The 13,774-nt window shown below is 34.0% G+C and overlaps 1 protein-coding gene across 2 annotated transcripts in view; it reads left to right on the top strand.

Annotated features, from left to right (window-relative positions):
* SPATA16 (spermatogenesis associated 16) overlaps window positions 1-13,774 on the top strand; it is a 209,373-nt gene that overhangs the window by 107,683 nt on the left and 87,916 nt on the right. The window lies entirely within an intron of this gene.

The following is a 13,774-nucleotide window of genomic DNA, read 5'->3' as shown; positions in this document are numbered from 1 at the left end:
AGCCCTTCCCCCGTACACTCCAAGACAGGCCACAGAGCCCCAGAGGAATCTGAGCAAACACTACTGAAACTGTCATTAACATTGACAGGGGCAGAAACTGACGATAGCGAGTGTGATTAAAAGTCTATAAGGGAAAAAAGGCATTATTAAAACCTTATATAAAGTGGAGATGCAAGGGGCTTAGATGCCACCTACTGGAAACCAAAAGAAAAACATCTTATTAACAACAAGCTAGGGATCATTACATAATAAATCTTCTTTCTGAAAAAAAAGAACACACTTCCATTAATACCCAGGAGGAGAAATAGTCCATTAAACACCACGAACAACCAAAGTGACAAGGCATCTCAGAAAGAAAGAGAAAAATCTCCAGAAAATAAGTTTACAAATATAGGAATATGCAACTTAAATGGCATAGAATTCAGGATGGTAATTCTGAAAAAACTCAATGAGATCCGAGAAGAATCATACGAACAATTTCAGGAACTGAAAAAACAATGAGATGAGCAGAATGAGTTCGTTAGCAAGGAGACTGAAACCCTCAAAAGGAACCAAATAGAACTTCTAGAGATGAAGAATGCACTGCAAAAGTTGAAAACTAAAATAGCAAGCTTAGGAAATAGAGTTGACTAAATGGAAGAAAGAATCAGTGATATTGAAGATAGAAATCTAGAAATAAATCAGAAATAAGAAGAGAGAAGCCAAAGAATGAAAATACTGAAAGAGAAATACAAGAACTAGCTCATACCATCAGGAGAGGAAACGTAAGAATAACGGGCATTATCAAAGGCAAGGAAAAGGAGCAGGGATTAGAAAGCATTTTCAGACAAATCGTGGATGAGAATTTCCCAAATCTAAGGAATGAGCTGGAGCTTGGAATTCAAGAAGTCAATAGAACACTCAATTATCTCAACCTGAAAAGGCCTTCAATCAAGATATATTGTATTGAAATTATCAAAAATCAACAACAAAGACAGAATTCTCAGGGCAGCCATGGAAAAGAAGATAATAACCCATAAAGGAAAATCCATTAGATTACTGTCGGACTTCTCAGCACAAATCCTACAAGCCAGAAAAGAATGAAATCAAATATTGAAATTATGAAAGGACAGGAACAACCAGCCAAGAATAATGTATCCAACTAAGCTCTCCTTTAGATATGGAGAAATAAATACCTTACCAGACATACAAAAATTGAGGCAATTCTCCACTACAAGGCCTGCACTACAGGAAATACTGAAAGGAGTCAGCTTTCATATATATGTGTGTGTGTGTGTGTGTGTGTGTGTGTGTGTGTGTGTGTACACACACACATATATATGTAAAGGATAGTTATATATATACACACATATATATATGTAAAGGATAGTTATATATATATACATACACACACATATATACACGCATATGTGTATATATATACACATATATACACATATGTGTGTGTGTGTGTGTATAACTAACCTTTACATATCCGTAATGGTAAGCACATGCCAAAGATTTGGAACCAAAGTATATAACATAAAACAAGAAAGACCAGAGGGAAAACCCACAACCAAAATAAAGAAAACAGAAACTCAAGGGCACAGAAGCAATGGAAACACTGAGCTACCAGAAAGCAAAGATTAAATGGCTATCAGCAGACCTCATATTTCAATAATCACCCTAAATGTAAATGGACTAAACTCACCAATAAAAAGACACAGAGCCTTCAGATTGGATTAAAAAACAAAACCCAATCATATGCTGCCTCCAGGAGGCACATCTCAGATCCAAAGAAAAATATAGACTCAAAGTGAAGGTAGAAATAATATTTCAAGCAAATAGCATTCAGAGAAAAGTGGGAATACTAAGATCAGACAATATAGACTTCAAAATAAAAAAGATAAAGAAAGATACTAAGGGACACTTCATAATGATAAAGGGATCCATGCATCAAGAAAACATAACACTAATTAATATCTATGCTCCCGATCAGGGAGCCCTGAAATATATAAAGCAAATACTAACAGAACTAAAGGGAGAAACAGGCCAAAGCATTATAATAGTAGGGGACCTAAGCACCGCACTGTCAGCTATGGACCGATCATCCAAACAGAAAATCAATAGGAAATAACATCCTTAAATGATACATTAGACTAATGGATATAGTTGACATTTACAGAGCCTTTCATTCCAGAACAGCTGCTTACACATTCTTCTCTAGTGTGCATGGAACATCCTCAAGGATTAATCACATACTGGGACACAGAGATAGCCCCAACAAATATAAGAGGGTTGAAATCATATCAACCATATTGTCTGATCGTAATGCTTTGAACCTAAAGATAGATTGTAAAAAGAAAGCGAAAAGAACCACAAATACATGGAGACTAAACAACATACTACTGAAGAATAACTAGGTCAGAGAAGAAATAAAAAGATCAAGAAATATATAAAAATGAATGATAACGATAGTACAACTTTTGGGACACAGCAAAAACAGTCATAAAAGGAAAGTTCATATCATTACAGGCTTAACTCCAAAAACAAGAATGAGCCCAAATAACCAACCTAACTCTTCATCTAAAAAATTAGAAAAGGAAGGACAAATGGAGCCTAAAGTCGGCAGAAGGAAAGAAATCATCAAAATTAGAGCTGAAATAAATGAAATTTTAAAAAATTGAAAAAAATAAATGCAACAAAGAGCTGTTTTTTTGAAAAGGTTAATAATTGACAAGTCCCTGGCTAGACTCACTAAACAAAAAAGAGAAATGAAACAAATAAACAAAATCAGGGATGAAAGAGGGGAAATTACAACAAACACTGCAGAATACAAAGGATTATACAAGAATACTATGAAAAAGTATATAACACCAAATTTAATCACCTAGAAGAAACGGACCAGTACTTAGAAAAAATACAACCTTTCTAGGCTGAATCAAGAACTGGAAAATATAAATAGACTGATCAGCACTATGGAAATTGAAACAATCATCGAAAACCTATTAAAAAGTAAAAGTCCAAGACCAGATGGCTTCACCAGTGACTTCTATCAAACATTCAAAGAAGATTTAATACCTTTCTCCTCAAACTCTTCCCAAAAATCGAAGAGGAGGCAATACTTCCCGACTCATTTTATGAGGCCAATATCACCCTAATACCCAAACTTGGTAAACATAACACAAAAAAAGGAAAACTACAGTCCATAAATTCTCATGAACACAGATGCAAAAATCCTAAATAAAACATTAGTGAACCATACATAAATACAGCAACATAAAAAGATTTTACACCACAATCAAATGGATATTATTCCAGGGGCACAGGGATGGTTCAACATATGCAAATTGATTAATATGATACACTACATAAACAAATTAAAAAATAAGAATTATGTGATCATATCAATAGATGCAGAAAAAGCCTTCAACAAGATACAGCACCCATTTCTGATCAAAATACTTAACAAAATCGATATAGAAGGAAAATGCCTTAATATAATAAAAGCCATATATGACGAGCCCTCGGCCAACATTATACTTAATGGTGGGAAACTAAAAACCTTCCCTCTAAGTTCAGGAACAAGGCAAGACTGTCCACTGTCGCCACGGTTATTCAATATAATATTGGAGGTCCTAGCAAGTACAATCAGGCAAGAGAAAGATATAAAAGACATCCAAACAGGAAACAAAAAAGTCAAACCATCAGTTTTGCGGATAACATGATTAGCTCTATATAGAAAACTCTAAAGACTCAACAAGAACACTACTAGAAACAATAAGCAAATACAGTCAAGTTTCTGGATACAAAATCAATGTTCAAAAATCCATAGCATTCTTATACTCTAATAATGAAGTGTCAGAAAAAGAAGTGAAAAAAAAAATAATTACTTTTGCAGTTGCAACAAAAAAAATAAAATACCTAGGAATAAATATAATGAAACATGTGAAGTGCCTATATAATGAAAACTATAAGACCTTATTAAAAGAAATTGAAGAAGATACAAAGAAATAGAAAGATATTCCATGTCCCTGGATTGGAAGAATCAACATAGTTAAAATGACCTATAACTTAAAGCTTTATACAGATTTAATGCAATCCCCATCAAAATCCCATTGGCACTTTTTAAAGAAACAGAACAAAAAATCATCAGATTTGTATGGAAGTACAAAAGACCCCGAATTGCCAGAGCCATCTGAGAAAAAAGAACGCGGCTGGAAGCATTACTCTGCCCTACTTCAACTTATACCACAAAGCTACCATAATAAAAACAGCATGGTATTGGTAGCAAAACAGACACACGAACCAGTGGAACAGAATCGAGAGTCCAGAAGTAAACCTGTATTTATATGGGCAAATAATTTTCTACAAAAAAAGCCAAAAACATACAGTGGAGAAAGGAAAGCCTCTTCAATAAATGGGAAAACTGGAAGGCCACCTGCAAAAGAATGAAACTAGACTCCTTTCTATCACCACACACCAAAATTAACTCAAAATGGATTAAGGACCTGAATATAAGACCTGAAACAATAAAATGCATCGAAGCAAACATATGAACTGAACTTGAGGACCTTGGACTTAAAGAGGATTTTATGAATTTGACCTCAAAGGCAAGAGAAGTAAAAACAAAAATAAATGAATGGGACTACATCAAACTAAAAAGCTTCTGCTCAGCAAAGGAAATCATCAACAAGGTAAAGAGACAACCATCTCAACGGGAAAATATATTTACAAGCAACACCTCTGATAAGGGTCTAATATCCAAAATATACAAAGAACTCATACAACTCAATAACAACAACAAAAAAAATGATCTAATCAAAATATGAGCAGAGGACCGAAACAGACACTTCTCTCTAGGGAACATACAAACGACCAACAAATATTTGAAAAGATGCACAACATCACTAGATATTAAGGACATGCAAATCAAACCACAATGATATACCGTTTCATACCTGTTAGAATAGCTACAATCAATAGGACAAGTAATAACAAATGTTGGAGAGGATGCAGAGGAAAAGAAACCTTCATACACTGCTGGTAAGACTGCAAATGATACAGCCACTATGGAAAACAGTACGGAGGTTACTCAAAAAACTAAGAATGGATCTACCATATGATACAGCAATTCCTCTACTGGGTATTTACCCCAAAGACTTGAAAACTGATATCTGAAAAGATATTTGCACACCAATGTTCATAGCAGCATTATTCACAGTGGCCAGGACACAGAAGCAACTGAAGTGTCCTATGATAGATGCTTGGCTAAAGAAGATGTAGTACATATATACAACAGAATATTACTCAGCTATAAGAAGAGATGAAATACTGCCATTTGAAACAATATGGATACCTTGAGAGAATCATACTAAGTGAAATAAGCAAGACAGAAAGGTTGAAAATCACATGATATCACTTATATGTGGGATATAAACCTAAAAGCAATGAATGAACAGGACAAACAAACAGAGATTCATGGACATGAACAATGGATGAGTGGTTACCATAAGGGAAGAGGAAAAATTTAAAAATAAAATGCTAATAAATAAATAAATAAATGTTTAAAAATATGTAAAAAATAATAAATGAAGAGAACATCACAACAGATGCCATTAATATTAAAAGAATATTAAAGGAATGCTAGGAACAAAGTTGTTAACTTAGATGAAATGGACCAATTCCTTTAAGACACTATCTGCCAAAATACACACAAGAAGAAGTAGACAATCTAAATAGGCCTATAGCTGCTAAATAAATTAAAGCAATATTTAAATTTTTTTAAGACACAAAGGGCTAGGCTCAGATGTGTTCACTGGTGAATTCTGCTAAACATTTAAGGAAGAAATTATGCCAATTCTCTACAATCTCTTTCAGTAGATAGAACCAAGAGAATATTTCTTAACTTATTCTATGAAATCAGGATTACATCAATCTGAAAATGACACAAAGACATAAGAAAAAAAGCTACAGATCAATATCTCTCATGAACATAGATGCAAATTACTAAATAAAATATTAACAAATTGAATACAATAACTTATCAAAAGAATTATACACCCTGAACAAGTGAGATTTATCCCAAGTGTGCAAGGTTGGTTCAACATTTGAAAATTGATTGGTGTAACTCATCACGTCAACAGATTAAAGAAAAATCACATGATTAAGTCAATAGATGCAGAAAATCATTTGACGAAATCCAGCAATCACTCATGATGTAAATTCTTGAGGAATAGAGCGGTCTTCCTCACATTGATAAAGAACATGTACAAAAATTCTGCAACTAACATCATAGTTAACATCAAAGATCTCCCACTAGATCAGAAACAAGGCAAGGTGGCTCCTTCTTACCGCTTTTTTCAACATCATACTGAAACTCCTAGCTAATGCAATAAGATAAGAAAAGGAAATAGTAGGTATGCAAATTGAGAAAGAAGAAATAAAACTGTCTTGTTAGCAGATGACTTGATCATCTGTGTAAAAAATCTGAAAGAATTGACAAAAAAAAAACTTCTGCAACTATTAAGCAATTATAGCAAAATTGCAAGACACAAGGTGAATATACAAAAGTCAATTGCTTTTGATTGCTTTTCTATACACCAGCAATAAAAATGCGGAATTTGAAATTTAAAAATATATATTACCCTACATATTAGCACCCTCAAAAATGAAATGTTTAGGTATAAATCTAATGATATGTATACAAGATATATCAAATAACTAAAAAATGAAGAGAGAGTCTACGGTCATGAATAAGAAGACAATATTGTTAAGACGTCAATTTTTTTCTATTTGATCTATAGATTCAACTCATTTCAAAATTCAAAATTCTAGAAAGTCATTTCATGGATATAGACTGCAAATGGTACAGCCACTTTGATTGTACCAATCAAAATTCTAGAAAGTCATTTCATGGATATAGACTGATTCTAAAGTTTATGTAGAGAGGCAAAAGATGCATAATAGCCAACACGATATTAATGGAGAAGAACAAAGTTGGTGGGCTGACATTACCTGACTTCTAGACTTACTATAAAGCTACAGTAATAAAAACAGTGAAGTACTGGTGATCAGAACAGAGAGCCAGAAATAGACCCATGTAAATATAGTCAGCTGATCTTTGACAAAGGAGGAAAGGAAACACCAGGGAACAAAGATAGTCTTTTAACAGTGGTGCTAGAACAACTAACCATACACAGTAAAAAACGAATATGTAGACACAGACTTTATACTCTTCCAAGGATTAACTCAAAGTGAATCATAGGCCTAAATGTAAATCACAAAGCTATAGAACTCCTACAACATAGGAGCAAATCTAGGTGATGTTATGTACGGTGATGACTTTTTAAATACAACACCAAAGACATGATCCATGAAAGAAAGAATTAATAAACTGGACATCATTAAAATCAAAAACTTCTGCTCTATGAAAGACATTATCATGAGAAGACAAGACTAGGAGGAAATACTGGCAAAAAAATGTATCTGATAAAGTATTATCTAAAATACACAATGAACTCTTAAAAGGCAACAGTAAGAATACGAACAAACGGACCTGAACAAACACCCCCGCAAAAAGATACACAGATGGCAAATAAGCATCTGAAAAAATGTTCAACATGATCTGAGAACTGAAAATTACAATAGCAATTATATACCTCTAAATACGTATTAGAATGGCCAAACCCCAAAACACTAACATCACCAAATGCTGGAGAGAATGTGGAGCAACAGAGACTCTCATCTATCGCTGATTAGAGTGTAATGTGGTACAACCACTTGGAAAGACAGTTTGACGGTTTCTTACAAAATTAAATATACTTTTATCGTATGATCCAGGAATCAAACGCTGTGGTATTTACCCAAATTAATTAAAAATTTACATTCACACAAAAAACTGTGCACACATGTTTATAGCAAGTTTATTCATAATTGTCAAAACTTGGAAGCAACCAAGATTTCCTTCAGTAGATGAATGGATAAATAAACTGGTACATTAAGATAGTGGAATATTATACAGCACCAAAAAGAAATGAACTATCAAGCCATGAATAGAACTTTCATCTATATTACTAAGTGAAAGAATTCAATTTGAAAAGCCTACATAATGTATGATATTAACATTATGACATTATAGAAAAGGCAAAACCATGGAGGTAACAAGAAAAAAAAAAGTGGTTGCCAGAGGGTAGAAGGGAGAAAGAGATGAATTGGCAGAACACAGAGGATTTTTAGGGCAGTGATACTATCCTTTATGATATTACTATGATGAATACATGTCATTATACATTTGTCAAAATCCATAGAATGTACAATACCCACAATTAACCCTAACATAAATACAGACTGAATGGCAATGATATACTAATGTAAGTTCATTATTTATAACAAATGTATCATGTGGTGTGGGATGTTGATAGTGGAGGAATGTGTGATTGTGTAAGAACAGAGAATGTATGGGAAATCTCCCTGCTTTATACCCAGTTTTTGTGTGAACCTAAAACTGTTCTGAAAAATAAAGTTTATTAATTTTAAACATTTTAACATAAATTTTAAAAATGATCCACTAATAAATGCTAAAATCAGTACATAAAACTTTGAGGAAGAATATGATATCAGCATAATTTCACACTATCTCCCCCAATTTTTTTCGATTACAAAGGGTAACCTAGTAACTTTATGATTAAAAATGCAGCAAATACCACTGTAACAAAGTGATCAAGGTTAATATCACCAGTAATAAAACATCAACATTATGTGCCCCTGATAGTATGTAATGAGGATATCACATCGCTTCTGTAGTATCTTGCCTGAAATGAATCATTTCAATCTAATCATGAGAAAATGTCAAACAAACCCAATTTAGAAGACACTCTACATAATAACTAGTCAATACTCATTAAAAGTCAGGCCATGAAAGACAAGAAAAGAATGAAGAAATGTCAAAAATTACAGTATACTAAGAGCTAAATGTTATTGTGGGATCCTTAATTGAATACTGGAACAGAAAAGGAGCATTATGGAAAAAACTGGTAAACATTTTTAAAATCTGTAGTTTACTTAATAGTAATGTAGTAATACTATTTTCCTGGCTTGATTCATTATATTATGGTTATAAATAAGTTGTCAAAATTAGAAAAAACTAGGAGATGCTGGAGGGGAGGGTATACATTAATGATCTGTACTATTTTTGCAAATTTTCTATAAATTTAAAATTCTTTCAAAATAAAATTTTCAAAAACACCTGTTATGTTTGTTTTCAGTTTATTTTGTTTGAGAGTATCAGCTGTTCAGGGTACAGTTCCTCAGATCATCTTATCTACCATATTCCCAAATTTGAAAGCCAATACTTAAAGACATTTTTATCATCTTTCTCTCTCAGCCTATTTTGAGATATCCTTTCCCTGCTATAATTTAAGAACATGTTCTTTTTTCTACATATTATATCTCTTACAGACCCATCTTAATTTTAGCTTCTGAAGCTTATTCTGCTATTCTTTCATGCTTTTTTTTAGTTACCTGAATCATAAAATCCGGTGCTAATTCCATTAGAATTGGAGCTAGATGACCAAGATCGCAATCCAGTTTTATCACTTACAATTGTTTTGGCTTCAGCAAGACCTTTAGTTCTGTGAAATGAGAATAATAATAATTGTAGTACCTAGTCTCATGTCTTCAAAAGTTGTTAGGAGAATCAGTTCTCTCCTTTCCTCTTGATTTCTAACATCATATTCTCCAAAGTTTTTACATCTCTGACTTTTTCTTTCCAATCTCTTAATCTTCAACCCACCACTTAAAAATCAGTATTTCTAAAGGTTTTATACCTTTTACTTTTTTAAAATTGTGCATTTACTTTTCCTTGGCCATTACATCTCCTCTCCTGGCTTTAATCAATATACTAACCTTTCCCAAATTTATGCCTACATTCTCAGATCTTACCTTCATTCTCCACATTTACATATTCAAGCACTTTCAGGATATTCTAATACTGCTGTTCTATAAGCACCTCAATCAAAAAATGTTCTAAACTGAACTCTTTAGTGCTCTCAAAAACTTAACTTTCCAAAATCTTAATTGCCTAATGTAAGGGACTGATTAATTAAATAACAAAAATACCCATAAAATGTGACACAACCATTTTAATTAATGCTATGGATGTGCCTACTTTGAGCACTCATGAGAAGGCAGTGTTCTCATAATGCCGCAGGAACAGAGGAAGACCAAATATGAAAAGAGGAAGACCAAATATGAAATGGATTGACTCTATAAAAGAAGCCATAAGCGTCAGTCTACAGAAAATGAACAGAGCTGTTGAGGACAAAGTATTGTGGACATCACTCATTCATAGGATTGCCAGGAGTACGAAGCCAATTCAATGGCACGTAACACGCCAGATGAATATTTACTAATGGGGAAGATATTCTCGCTTTATTGTTCATTTTAAAAAGCAGGTTAAAAAATAATATGTGTGCTATGCTTTATTTACAGAGCAAATTTGAACACATCTATCTCTAGACTAATTACTTTAAATGGCTCTCCAAACTACAAAATAATTTCCAGCAAAAAAAATTAAAAGGTCTCTCATAATTAAGACTCTGTCTCTCTGGCCTCCTCTTCTCTCCCCCCATCTCCACACCACCACACACACACTTTTCAATACTGAAATACTACCCAAGCCAAACATAGAATGCTATTCAATGCTTACACACATTTATATATTCAATCCTCTCTGCTCAGAACAGCTCTTCCCTCTTTGTTCACCTCTAAAGTCCTTCTTGGGGTCACCGCCTTTAGTAAGATTGCCCTGATTCCATTTGTTCCCAACAATGTTATTCTTTTTTTCGGTACTATTCCTCTGCCTTGTCTTTATTGCTACCAATGCATATTCTATGTCATAATTATTTCCTTAGATGTCAATTTATCTTAAAAGACCTTGGGTTTCTTGAAGAGGGGGAACTGACCAATTTACCTGTTTTACCTTCACTATCTACTTTTATGGTTCAGTCATATTTGTCACAGTATAAATATTTGTGGAACTGAAATTAGAATGCAAAAGAAAGCACATGACACATAGACTCTGTAATGAAAGATAGAATTATTGCCATTTAAATTCATACTATAACACATTGACATTTCTAGTCAGCATTATAAAGAACAAAGTCTTTAAAAGGGGGCTCCTTAGCTAAATTAACATAACCTAGGTGTCAAAATCTTAGGTATTAACCCTTTAGACCAGGTGTCTATATAAACAAATAAATACAGAATAACAGGGAGCTTCTTATTCTATAACTTTATAAACATCAACAAAGGGATTTATTGGGAATAATTTGACCCAGACTCTGTAATGAAAACGTTATGATTTTTACTGTACATCTTATATTATTTGAATTCCCCAAGCCTATCTGTCTGTGAACACAAATCAAATTATAACAATGGCAATAACTCAATATGTATATCCCCAACTGTGTAATATAAGACTTCACTGCTCCCCCAATTTACTAGGGGCTGACTTACACACACTTCAGAAAAGAATATGGTGGAATTGCATGATATGAAGAGGTTAGTTTTTAATGTCAGCATCTAACGCATGTACATAGTTTTATGCATATAACCTCTTTACAAATAGGCTCACAAAAGCATACAATGTTTATTGTAATGCTCAGTATATAATTCCATAGAGATGTTATATTTAAAAATTGTCACTCCAGGATTTCTCTGCTTGGAATACTTCAGCTAATTAATGAACATTCTGTTCTGTTGGCCCTTCCTGTTCATTGTCATCATTCTATTATCCATAGATGACTTTATCAGTCCATCTAACTCTTCCTTAGCTCTCAATTATCTAAGTTTTTCCTGTAAGGCCTGGAAGACCACCCACTTGTCTGACAGATGTATATCTTTGTCATTGATCAGGGAAAACCATAATATCTTTCTCAAGTTTTAAAAATAGGGTTAAAACTTGCAAGCTTATTGCTGATGTGACTAACTCAATTCATTGCCTGTAGGCTTAAGCTTATTGAATAAAATGGCAAGCTGGCACTGGATGCTATTTAAATTTTCACCCTTCCTTTGTATTTTCATCAATATTTTGAAATCTGACTAGGTGAAATGCATACATAATGTGTGACCTTGTTGTTACTGGGCTTTTATTTCAGCCTTCAGTCTCTTGGTTTCACACCTAGGAACTGGGAACAAATCCCAACCCTGGGGGCTAAGGAAATTCCTTCTCTGATAATGTACTCTGGTTTCTCTCTTAGGGTTCTTAAAACATTTTTTCCCTAAGTTTGTTGTGTTCTAAGTGTAATAGCTCAAAAAAGGTATCTTTGAATCATGAATCTCTATCAATTGATTTCTGTGAAAGATTTTGCTTTCTTCAAATAAGTTCTGTAAAGTCCTGGCCATGGCAGTCAATTTCTAAATTGCTGCTTCTCCCTGGGCCACAAATGACTACGTTGTCTCTTCAGGATGCAGGCTCTGGCCCTTTGTTGGGAAGAGTTGTTCCCTGAATTAGGAAGAGCAGAAATGGATATCATTTGTACAGGGCACCCAGAATTCCTGGGTCTCACATTTGAGCATCCCCAGGGCAGTAGAAGCATCTCAGAAATACATTAACAGGGCTACTATTAAATCTCTTCTATCCAGAATCAAGTGTACTTTTGAGTGCAATATGAAGCAGGGTCTCCCCTACGTTCACTATGAGTATTTATCCTTATAAGGTATTTAACATCCCTAGACCTCAGTCCCCCCCACCAACTCTAAACGTACCCTAGAGCCCCACAAATTCCTTCAAGGGATACACTTATTCTCTTCAGGCTTTTGAAAAATTTATAATTTTATTAAGAGGCTCTTGCTGTACAGTCTACTATTCTGTGAACTGGTATGGTTGGTTTCTTCATGCCTACAGAACTGTTTGTTTCTCTTCTTAAAGACAACTCACATGAAAATACTTGCCAGCTGTTATTGCTTGCAAAATTAAAAACACAAATAAGAAAATAAGACAAACATCATGCAAACTGTAGTTTAGAAAAAAAAAAGGCATCATCTTTGCCTATGTTAAATCCCCTTCAAACAAACATCTAAACAGATGGATACTGTACTGTGCCCCTAAATAAATGTAAAAGTTTCCTAAAGTTAATACCAAAACCATTTCAATGATGCAAAAGCTTCTCCTCAGAGTGAAAGGGTGATTACCTTGTAAGCTCAACATTGTAGTGCTAGAATCTAGCATCTGGCTTCTAAGGTCTTCCACATATTCTGTCCCAACAGCTTAATAGTATAAACACTATCTGTAACTTGTACATAGTAAGTGTTCAGTAAATAAATAGTTGTTTGCTTTTGTGCATACCATTTTAATTCCCAGCTCTATAGCTTTCCTTGTGCTGTTCCTATCTGGACTCTCTCTCTCTGCTTGTATTCTCTTTTCATCTAAGGCAGGGATCCCCAACCCCTGGGCCATAGACCAATACCAGTCCGTGGCCTGTTAGGAACCGGGTCACACAGCAGGAGGTGGGCAGTAGGCAAGCAAAGAAAGCTTCATCTGTATTTGCAGCGCTCCCCAGTGCTGGCATTATCACCTCAGTTCCACTTCAAATCATCAGGCATTAGATTCTCGTAGGAGCACTAGACCCTGGTGCCAAAAATGTAGGAGACCACTGATAAGGAATAATGTGTAGAAAATTTACTTTATGTTAGTATAGTTGTGTATATTGGATAATTTGTGACCTGGTGAAAATACATCTTAATGTTTATTAGCCAGGCTTTTTTATTCCAATCTGTAAATTAAAAGCTACAA

The sequence above is a fragment of the Rousettus aegyptiacus genome, unplaced genomic scaffold (assembly GCF_014176215.1).
Source record: "Rousettus aegyptiacus isolate mRouAeg1 unplaced genomic scaffold, mRouAeg1.p scaffold_m13_p_4, whole genome shotgun sequence".
NCBI lineage: Eukaryota > Metazoa > Chordata > Mammalia > Chiroptera > Pteropodidae > Rousettus > Rousettus aegyptiacus.
The sequence above is the reverse complement of the archived record's forward strand: the minus strand, read 5'-3'. Positions and strand labels throughout refer to the sequence as shown.